At 45.1% G+C, this 9166-nt stretch overlaps 1 pseudogene; it reads left to right on the top strand.

The window, feature by feature from the left end:
- The first annotated feature begins 1314 nt into the window (after positions 1-1314).
- LOC101046450 (large ribosomal subunit protein uL23 pseudogene) lies at positions 1315-1818 on the top strand (annotated as a pseudogene).
- The last annotated feature ends 7348 nt before the right edge of the window (positions 1819-9166 follow it).

The raw sequence follows: 9166 nt of genomic DNA, 5'->3' as shown, positions 1-9166 counted from the left end.
AAGCCGCCGTCCACCAGGCATAGCACCAGGTCCTTTCACATCAACTGCATTATTCAATCCTCACAATAGGTTCTCAAGCTGGCGTTGTCACCACATCTTTACACGTGAGAAAACCAAGTCTCACGGAGGGTACATTACACCCAAGATGTTATAGCTAGAGAACGGCAGTGCTGTCTAATGTCACAGCTGCTATTCTTTCCAACACATAATAATAATGGATTCAAGGCATCTTACGAGCTGCCTTAGACTGCTTAAGCTCTAACTCTTTCCACCCTCCATTATCCATGTTACCTCTGCAGCCCCTCCATCAACAGACTCTCCCAGGTGATTCCACAGTAGGGCATGGAGTCATTGCCCAGCAGCCAGAGCCGATGGCTCCATGCACCCCTCCCAGACTTGGAAGAAGAGCCACACCACAATGCACAGGGGATGGATTCCCCAGCAGTTGCTAAAAGGGTGATGCAACCCCAAAGTATGGGATATTCAACTCCACAGAGGATGAACTTAGATCAGTTGGGGATGGCAGTCAGGAGGGATTCTGCAGATCAAGTCACCCTCTATTCCTTCCCCAGCCTGTCCAAAAGGCATCTTTTGGGGCCAGCTGGCAGGCCATGTCTTCGTGAAACCTTGCCCAGGCCAGCAGCGGGGCCCTGCGTCCGCTTCCCATCCTTCCCTGCCTCACGCTGGCTGCCCTACTATTGCACTTCATTAAAAACCATTAGTACTTTAACTTTGCCTCAGGTTCTATTTTCCAGAGAACCCAGACTAAGCAAAAAAAGAAAGAAAGAAAGAAAACATTTCGATGGATTGTCTCATTTAATACTCATAACCTCCAAATAAGGTGTTATTTTCCCAATTTTACAATCAAGTAACTTGTGGTTAAAATCACACACACAGGGACAGTGCAACCAGCATCCACACTCGAGCAGCCTGACTCTGGGTCCCACACCTCTAACTCTGCAGCAGGGACTGATGTGCTCGTGACAGCCACATTCATCTGGTTCTCTACATGCCTCACCTCTGGTAAATCCTTCCTGTGGAGACGAATGCTAGATATACTCCACTATTCATTCTCTCTATCTTATAGAAGCATAAAACTTCAGGCCACTAATAACGTATTCCCAGCCTGCCTTGCAGCAAGGTACAGTCAATTAGTTCTGACTACTGCCATGTCAGAAGGAATGAGATAAATGGCTTCCAGATGGGGCCTTCAACGAGAAAGACACTGCTTCCCCTTCTCCCTTGGCTGGAATGCAGACATGGTAAGCGGAGTCATTGCTGCTTAAACAATAAGACGGGGACCCTTTTCAGAAGATGGCGCCGAAAGCGAAGAAGGAAGCTCCTGCCCCGCCTAAAGCCGAAGCCAAAGCGAAGGCTTTAAAGGCCAAGAAGGCAGTGTTGAAAGGTGTCCACAGCCACAAAGAAAAGAAGATCCGCACGTCCCCCACCTTCCGGCAGCCCAAGACACTGCGACTCCGGAGGCACCCCAAATATCCTCGGAAGAGCGCCCCCGGGAGAAACAAACTGGACCACTATGCTATCATCAAGTTTCCGCTGACCACTGAGTCTGCCATGAAGAAGATAGAAGACAACAACACACTTGTGTTCATTGTGGATGTTAAAGCCAACAAGCACCAGATCAAACAGGCTGTGAAGAAGCTCTATGACACTGATGTGGCCAAGGTCAACACCCTGATTCGGCCTGATGGAGAGAAGAAGGCATATGTTCGACTGGCTCCTGATTACGATGCTTTGGATGTTGCCAACAAAATTGGGATCATCTAAATGGAGTCCAGCTGGCTAATTCTAAATATATGTATATATCTTTTCACCATAAAAAAAAAAAAAAAAAAAAAAAAAAAAAAAAAAAACAATAAGATGGAAACCACGTGTTGGGGATGGCTGTGGAATGAGACTACAGAGCCTGGGTCTCCGACATAACAACCAGGATACCAGCCCTGGACCACTAGGCTTGAACTGTTATGAAAGAGAAACCAGCTTCTTCACGCTTTGTCCACTGCTGTTTCCATCTTTGATACAGGATCCAAACTTGCATCCTATACACTTTTCAATAAGCAGTTGATTCCATTGCTTTTATGTGTCCATTTGACTGAGTCTCGGGGTGCCCAGATTAAATATTATTTCTGGGTGTGTCTATGGGGATGTTCCCAGGTGAGACTGGTGTTTGAGTCAGTGGGCTCTGTAATCCCACAATGACGACTCCCCTCCCCAGTTTGAGTGGGCATCATCCATTGAGGGCCTGGATAGAACAAAAGTTCGAGAAAGGAGGAATTCACCTGTTTGTTTTCCTGCTTCACTGCTTAAACTGGGACAGCTCATCTCATCTTCTCCAACCCTTGGACTGGGGCTTATACCTTGGCTCCCTGTTTCTGTGACCTTTGGTCTCAGACTGAATTACCCTTTCCTGGGCCTCCAGCTTGCAGATGGCAGATCAGAACCTCTCAGCCTCCATAATCACATGAACCGCTTCTTCACTATATCTATAAATAGAAATATATATATCCTAGTACTTTTCAGCCTCCATAACCATTGACCCAGCTCCTTGTTATATATAACATATAACAATCTATACATCCGATTGCTTCTGTTTCTCTAACACAGACAGCCTAGCGCAAGTGGTTCGGAACAGAGCTGAGGAGTTAGACATCTGGGTTCAAACTCTGGAGGGTGACTCACTTTCTTTCCTAGTAGTTGCTATTCACCTTTGACAGCCACTTTCTAGACCTCCCTCAGGGATGCTTTTCTCACTCATGTGCCACACATACGCAGCGTAGCACAGAGGCTGAACCCAAGGACCCCGGACATTTAGGCCAAAATCCGAGTTCCATATATTCTAAGTATATGACCTTGGGCAGGGTACTTAACCTCCGTGTGCCTCGATCTCTTCATATGCAAATGAGAATGCCAGTAGTGCCTCCCTCATAGGGTTTGGTGAAAACAAGGGAGACCAGACCCACCTGCTATGAATCCAGAGCAGATCAGCTTCCTAAGGCTTAAAGACCCCTGGCATAGGACATGGTATGTGATAGGGATTTAATAAATGATTGCTGACATTGCTGTTGCTGCTGCTGCTGATTATTCTCCCCATATAAGCCTGGTATATAAGAAGTGTCAGTAAAGGCTTTCAGAAGGAGTGAATGACTAGAGGCCTAAACCACATCCTGTGGAGTAGAAGTCACAGACACAAACCAGATACAAAGGTGAAGTATTTTACCCTAGATTGAGTACTGTGTGATATCACGGCCCAACAGTGGGAACACGCTCGCCAGTCTAGAAACCGTGGCAAGCATCCCTCCAGTGTCAAATGGAAGGTTTCAGCGTTGCTCGTGCCAAATCCTGGCTTAAGCTGTGGCTCCTCACTGACCTCCCCAGTGTGGGTAGGTGCTCCACGCAGCCCTGAGGACCCCACAAGACTCCACACAGCCTGTCAACAGTGCTTTTACTCCAGGATGGGCCCCCTCTATTTAGGGAAACCACAAAAATTTGCAATTATCATTCCAGAATGGTAAATCTAATTCTTAAGCAATCACGAAGCTCCAAGTCAGTGAGTCCTCTCAATCCAGATATGAATTATGCACCCTCCCAGGACAGGGCATCCTGTTGCACAGAGGCCGACTCCATGCAAAGTTCCTTCTCAGCTATGGCTCTTTCTTAAGAAACAGGGCCTCCCAGAGCTGCTGCAGCAAGCCTTAACTTCACAAGGCTTTGCTCTCCTCTGCTCAGGACAGCTAGAGTCAACCACTGGCCAGACCATGGAGTCAGACACCCCGGGCTTAGGGTTCAAATTCTAGCTCTGTTACTAATCATATGGTCAGGTTTTTCTCTCTGAAATTCAACTTTCCTTCATCTGTCAAATGGGCATAGCAATAGTATCTACCTTCCTGGTGGTGGTAAGAAATAGATGAAAAACTTTCAACAGTGCCTGGTGCATAGTAAGCCCACAGTAAAGGTTTGCCGCTATTATTGCTATTTCTATTTTTCGGTCTGGGCACACAGGGGACAGGCAATGGTCCGTGTGTTTTGGTGTGGTTTCCTCTCCTTCCTGCATCCATACCTGACCTGGACCAGTCCCTTCAGCCCGGTGACCCAGCGGGCTGCATTTCTCATCACCAGACAGCACCTCACACTGGATAGCTTGCCGCGTCTCACCAGATCTCACCTCCTATCTCGAACATGCCCCTCTGTGCTTTCAAATTAAAAGTAAATGGAAAAGAAATATTTCAAAACATGTTCTAAATGAAACTGGAATCAACAATCCAGTTAAGCCAGCATGGTCAGCATAGCTCTTCTGTCTTCCTCAACCCTTTCCGCTCAGAGAGATGAAGGCGGGTGGTTGTGGAGGAGCATGCTTTACCCAGCAACCCTTCTGTTACCACCTGGTGGCAAATGGGTGCGGGAGGCTCAGGGAGGACCCTGACGGGCACTGTCTCAAAGCTCCGTCTGGCAGGATTTCTAAAAAATCTTTTGATTAAAGTCTAAGTCCAGACCCACGAACAATATTCCTCCCCTGAACAGACTGATGGGACTGGATAAAGCAGGGAAACACTGCCACCTGTTGATCATCCACAAGGCCTGCTCCACCCCAAGCAAACTTCAATGTAGACTTTTAAAAAAGCAAAAAAAAAAAAAAAAAAAAAAAAAAAAAGCCCTTTACTAGTGCTGAGTACTTAAACAATCCAATATCCTATAATTGTGTACAGTGTGTCAGTTTTTACACAAATAAGGAGTAAGTCGACTTAAATCACCTTTTAAAACCAGTTTCCTACTCTAAAAGTTTCCTTTGATTAACCAGTTCCCCACTGCATATATTAAAGTTACGTAGGGTCAAAGGAGTAAAGAAGTCTTGAACTTCAAGCCTGGCGTTCTGGGCTCTGATCTTGCATAGCCACTGTCTAGCTGTGGGATTGGGCAAGGCTCTTTGCCTCAAGGGCTCTCTCACCAGTAGTTGAGGGCAGGGGACTTCCAGCTCCCATACTGTAATGGTTCTGGGGACATGATGGCAAGACATTATGAGTGAATTTTCTGAACTAAGGACATCAGAATTCTATTGCAGAAGTCTTTTTGGGGGGGTTGGAGGGCAGTGGGGGTCAGGGTCTCACTCTGTTGCCCAGACTGGAGCATAATGGTGCACTCATGGCTCACTGCAGCCTCCACATCCCAGGCTCAAGTGATCCTCCCACCTCAGCCTCCTGAGTAGCTGGGACTGCAGGCATGTGCCACCACATACAGCTAATTTTTCTATTTTTTGTAGAGACAGGGTTTCACCATGTTGCCCAGACTGGTCTCAAACTCCATGCCCATCCCAGAAATCCTATTTTAAGACAATTAAACAGAGCCCTCTCTGATACCTTCCCCAGTATACCACACTGCAACAGTTCACTGGGCCGACGGAGAAGTACATGAAGCAAGCGACCCACTGGGGCCATGCCTATGCATCCATCCGCCCCACATCTATTGGAATAGTTTCCTTCTTATTCTTTCAAACTAGCCTTGGCTGCAGGAGCCTCTAGAAGCCCAGATGCCCCAGACTGCACAAGAGCAGGGATCCTCCCCAGCTTGAGGAACCCCAGGGACCATCAGCTGGAGACCCAGAGAAGTTTGTCACCTTTGACTGGCAGCAAACAAGACCAGTGCGTCCTGACCACTGCAGACACCTGTGTGCGTGGCCCTGGAGGGTGAGGGTGTGTGGTACCATTAGTACTGTTTCTCACACCTGGTAAGACAGGGGTTCAAAAGTTGGAGAGTCAGCCGGAAATGGAGCTGGGGGTGGCAGGCGCGTCTCAAACTGAAGGCCACCAGCAAGGCGAGACGGTTGAAAAGCCAGTGGACACGGAGCTGCAGAATTCACCTCACAGTCGCAGTCAGGGAAGCAGCCTCAGCACCCATCAAGCCTTCGGGAAAATAACATAGGAAGCTGCAGCGGAGCCTCAGGGAACCCACAGGAAGGTGAAAATTGGTATCATTTGGACCCGACTGAGTGGAAACACACAGCTGACCGTGCCCCTCGCTCATCTTCCGCCGGACACTGAAGCTTACCAGGAGAGAGGCGGCCTCAGAAAAGTGTGAGGGGTGAAAGTGTGTTTTCACTGCCCTGTTCAGTCTCCTTCCTCCATCCTAATCCTCTCTTCCTCTCTGCATTTGCCCAGCTGTTGGCTGCCTTCCAACCATCTGCCCATCCAAGAGTATTGACCAATCTGCTTCAACTAAGAGTTCCCTTCAATGAGCAATTTGCATTTTATTAATGGAGTCGTAGAGACAGAGAGGCCTTCAGGAAGTCAGCAGCGAGAGCAGACATTTGGGGATGGGAGGTCGGGCCGTGGTCTCCAACGCTGTCCCTAAGAAGGCAAGGTGGAGGTGACTCAGGGAAGTCAGACACGCTGGTGTTCGTAGACAGGGTGACACCCCCAAGAGGACAGAATAGGAGTACATGAGTTCACAATTCAGCATAAAATGTGTAATGGCTGTAAGGGAAAAATTACAGATGACAACCATTGTTTTAAATGATTTACTGCACCTGAATGGGCTATCCAGTCACCGTCTGACTTAGTGATTTCCCTTCCTTTTCCTTTTAGGTGCTGTATTTTCTTTTCTTTTCTTTTCTTTTTTTCTTTTTTCTTTTTTTTTTTTTTTTTGAGACGGAGTTTCACTCTTGTTACCCAGGCTGGAGTGCAATGGCGCGATCTCGGCTCACCGCAACCTCCGCCTCCTGGGTTCAGGCAATTCTCCTGCTTCAGGCTCCTGAGTAGCTGGGATTACAGGCATGCGCCACCATGCCCAGCTAATTTTTTGTATTTTTAGTAGAGACGGGGTTTCACCATGTTGACCAGGTTGGTCTCGATCTATCGATCTTGTGATCCACCCGCCTCGGCCTCCCAAAGTGCTGGGATTACAGGCTTGAGCCACCGCGCCCGGCTAGGTGCTGTATTTTCTAAAATTTAATTTTTAAAATTAAACAGATTAACACACAGTTCCGCTTTTAGAATTATCTTTCAAACTCCATTACACAGTAAGATATCATGAGAAGAATTTGGAAATGACAGTGGTTTTAAAAATCTTTGCACAATGCAAATTAACTAAAGTTGACATGATGAAGCAGAAACCTCTTCAATGATGTATCTATTAAAATGGCCTTTACCCAGCTGTTTATGAGTTCCACGCACTTTTTATTTGTTCATTCATTTAAAATAATGTATTCCTTTATCTACACAACCCACCCTCCTTCTTTTCCTATCACTTTCACATAGGCAAATATTCCAGTATCTTTTGTGTATTTTTGCGTATCAGTGTTCCTATAAAATGTATGTTGTTATTTTGTATACTTGTGCTTTATTTATTTGAGTGGTATTATATTCTGTAACTCACTTTCCTTCTTACATTTCTTGTTTTCTTTCTTTCTTTCTTTCTTTTTTTTTTTTTTTTTTTTTTTTTGAGACAGGGTCTTACTGTCACCCAGGCTGGAGTGCAGTGGCACAATCAGTGCTCACTGCAGCCTCAAGCCATCCTCCCACCTCAGCCTCCTGAATAGCTGGGACTGTAGGAGTGCTACCACACTCTTTTTTTGGTATTTTGTAGCAAAGGGGCTTCATCATGTTGCCCAAGCTGGTCTGGAATTCCTGGTCTCAAGCAATCCACCTGCCTCCACCTCCCAAAGTGCTGAGATTACAGATGTGAACCACTGTGGTATGTGGCCTTTTTCTTAACATTTTTCATCGAGCATTCTGTCTTCAAGATCCATCCATGCTGCCATCTCATAGTAACTTGGCTGGGTTTGACTGCTGCAAAATACTCCATGCTGTGCGCCCATCACGTGTCACCTCTGCTCTCCCTGTAAGGGGCACCAACTTCATTTCCAACTCATTACCCCACAAAACAATACTGTAATGAGCAATTTCCTTGTAGATCTGATGAGTTTCTTTGGGATAAATACACAGGAGAGACTCGATGGCCATAGGATTGCGTATACTACACTTTTCTAAATGGGACAAGATTGCTCTCTCCAGAAAGACTGAACCAGCCACTCCTTCCCTCTATCAATGCATATGGGTACCCACATTCTTATAAACAGCGGGCATCATCCAGCTTCATATTTTTGCCAGGCTAACAGTATAAATTAATATCTCACATTTTAATTTGCATTGTCTAATTACTAGTTATTTTTAGACTCTCCTCATATGTATTATAATAGTGTTATGTAATTAGCTTCTGGGGTGGCTGTAACTTGCCTGGCCCTATACTTGACTCATTTTTCTATTAGAGCTTCTTTTTATTTTTTAGTTGCAAGAGGTTCTTGTATAACCTAACTGTTAATCCCAGGTCTAGTTTTGACATTGCAAATATTTTCTCCTATCCTGTCATCTGCCTATCTTAACTTTGTCCCTAGTGTTTTTTATTAACAGGAATGTTTAAATTTGATTTAAATCAGTTCATTTGACTGTTGTTTGTTAGGTGGTAGTTGTTGTTTTGCAATGTGATTTGTGTTTTTGAATTTTTGTTTAAAAAGTCTTTCCCTGCTTCTGGGTCATAAAGATATCTCCTGTATTTTCTTGGATTAACTTTATAATTTTATCTAGAAAACATTTTGGTTTCTAGTCTATTTCCAGTCTGCCAGTGATGTGACACTGAGTAGGGACCCAGTTTTACTTTTTTCTATATAGTGAGCCAGATTTCCTAATAACATTTTTACTGAACAATCTGTCCTTTCCCTATTGATTTGTGGCATCGCCTCTGTCCCTCATTCATTTCCACATATATCTGTTTGTCCCTGACCTCTCCATTATTCTCCATTGACCAATCTGTCTGTTCTCACTCAAAAACTACACTTAAAAAATTAATTATGGTTTCACAGCATGTCACCATCTAGTAGGATTAGCCCCCTCCCCTATCTTTACTCTTTTTTTTGAAGGTGTATTAGTCACAAATCTTTGTCTTCATATAATTTAATTTTAATCAAGCACCTCAAAAAAATCTAATAGGAATTTTGATTAAAGTTGCGTTTGATATATAGCTTGATTTGGATGTTAATTGACATCTTTCATGTGTCACACCATTCGAAGCTTGGTAAAATTCACCTGGGAGACTGACGGAGCCTGTAATTTTTGTTTTTGGAAGGTAGGCTTTTGACTTCAATTTGTTTAATTCTACTGAC

This window comes from Saimiri boliviensis, chromosome 4 (assembly GCF_048565385.1).
Source record: "Saimiri boliviensis isolate mSaiBol1 chromosome 4, mSaiBol1.pri, whole genome shotgun sequence".
Taxonomy (NCBI): Eukaryota; Metazoa; Chordata; class Mammalia; order Primates; family Cebidae; genus Saimiri; species Saimiri boliviensis.
Note: the sequence above shows the minus strand (reverse complement) of the source record. Positions and strands in the feature narration are given on the sequence as shown.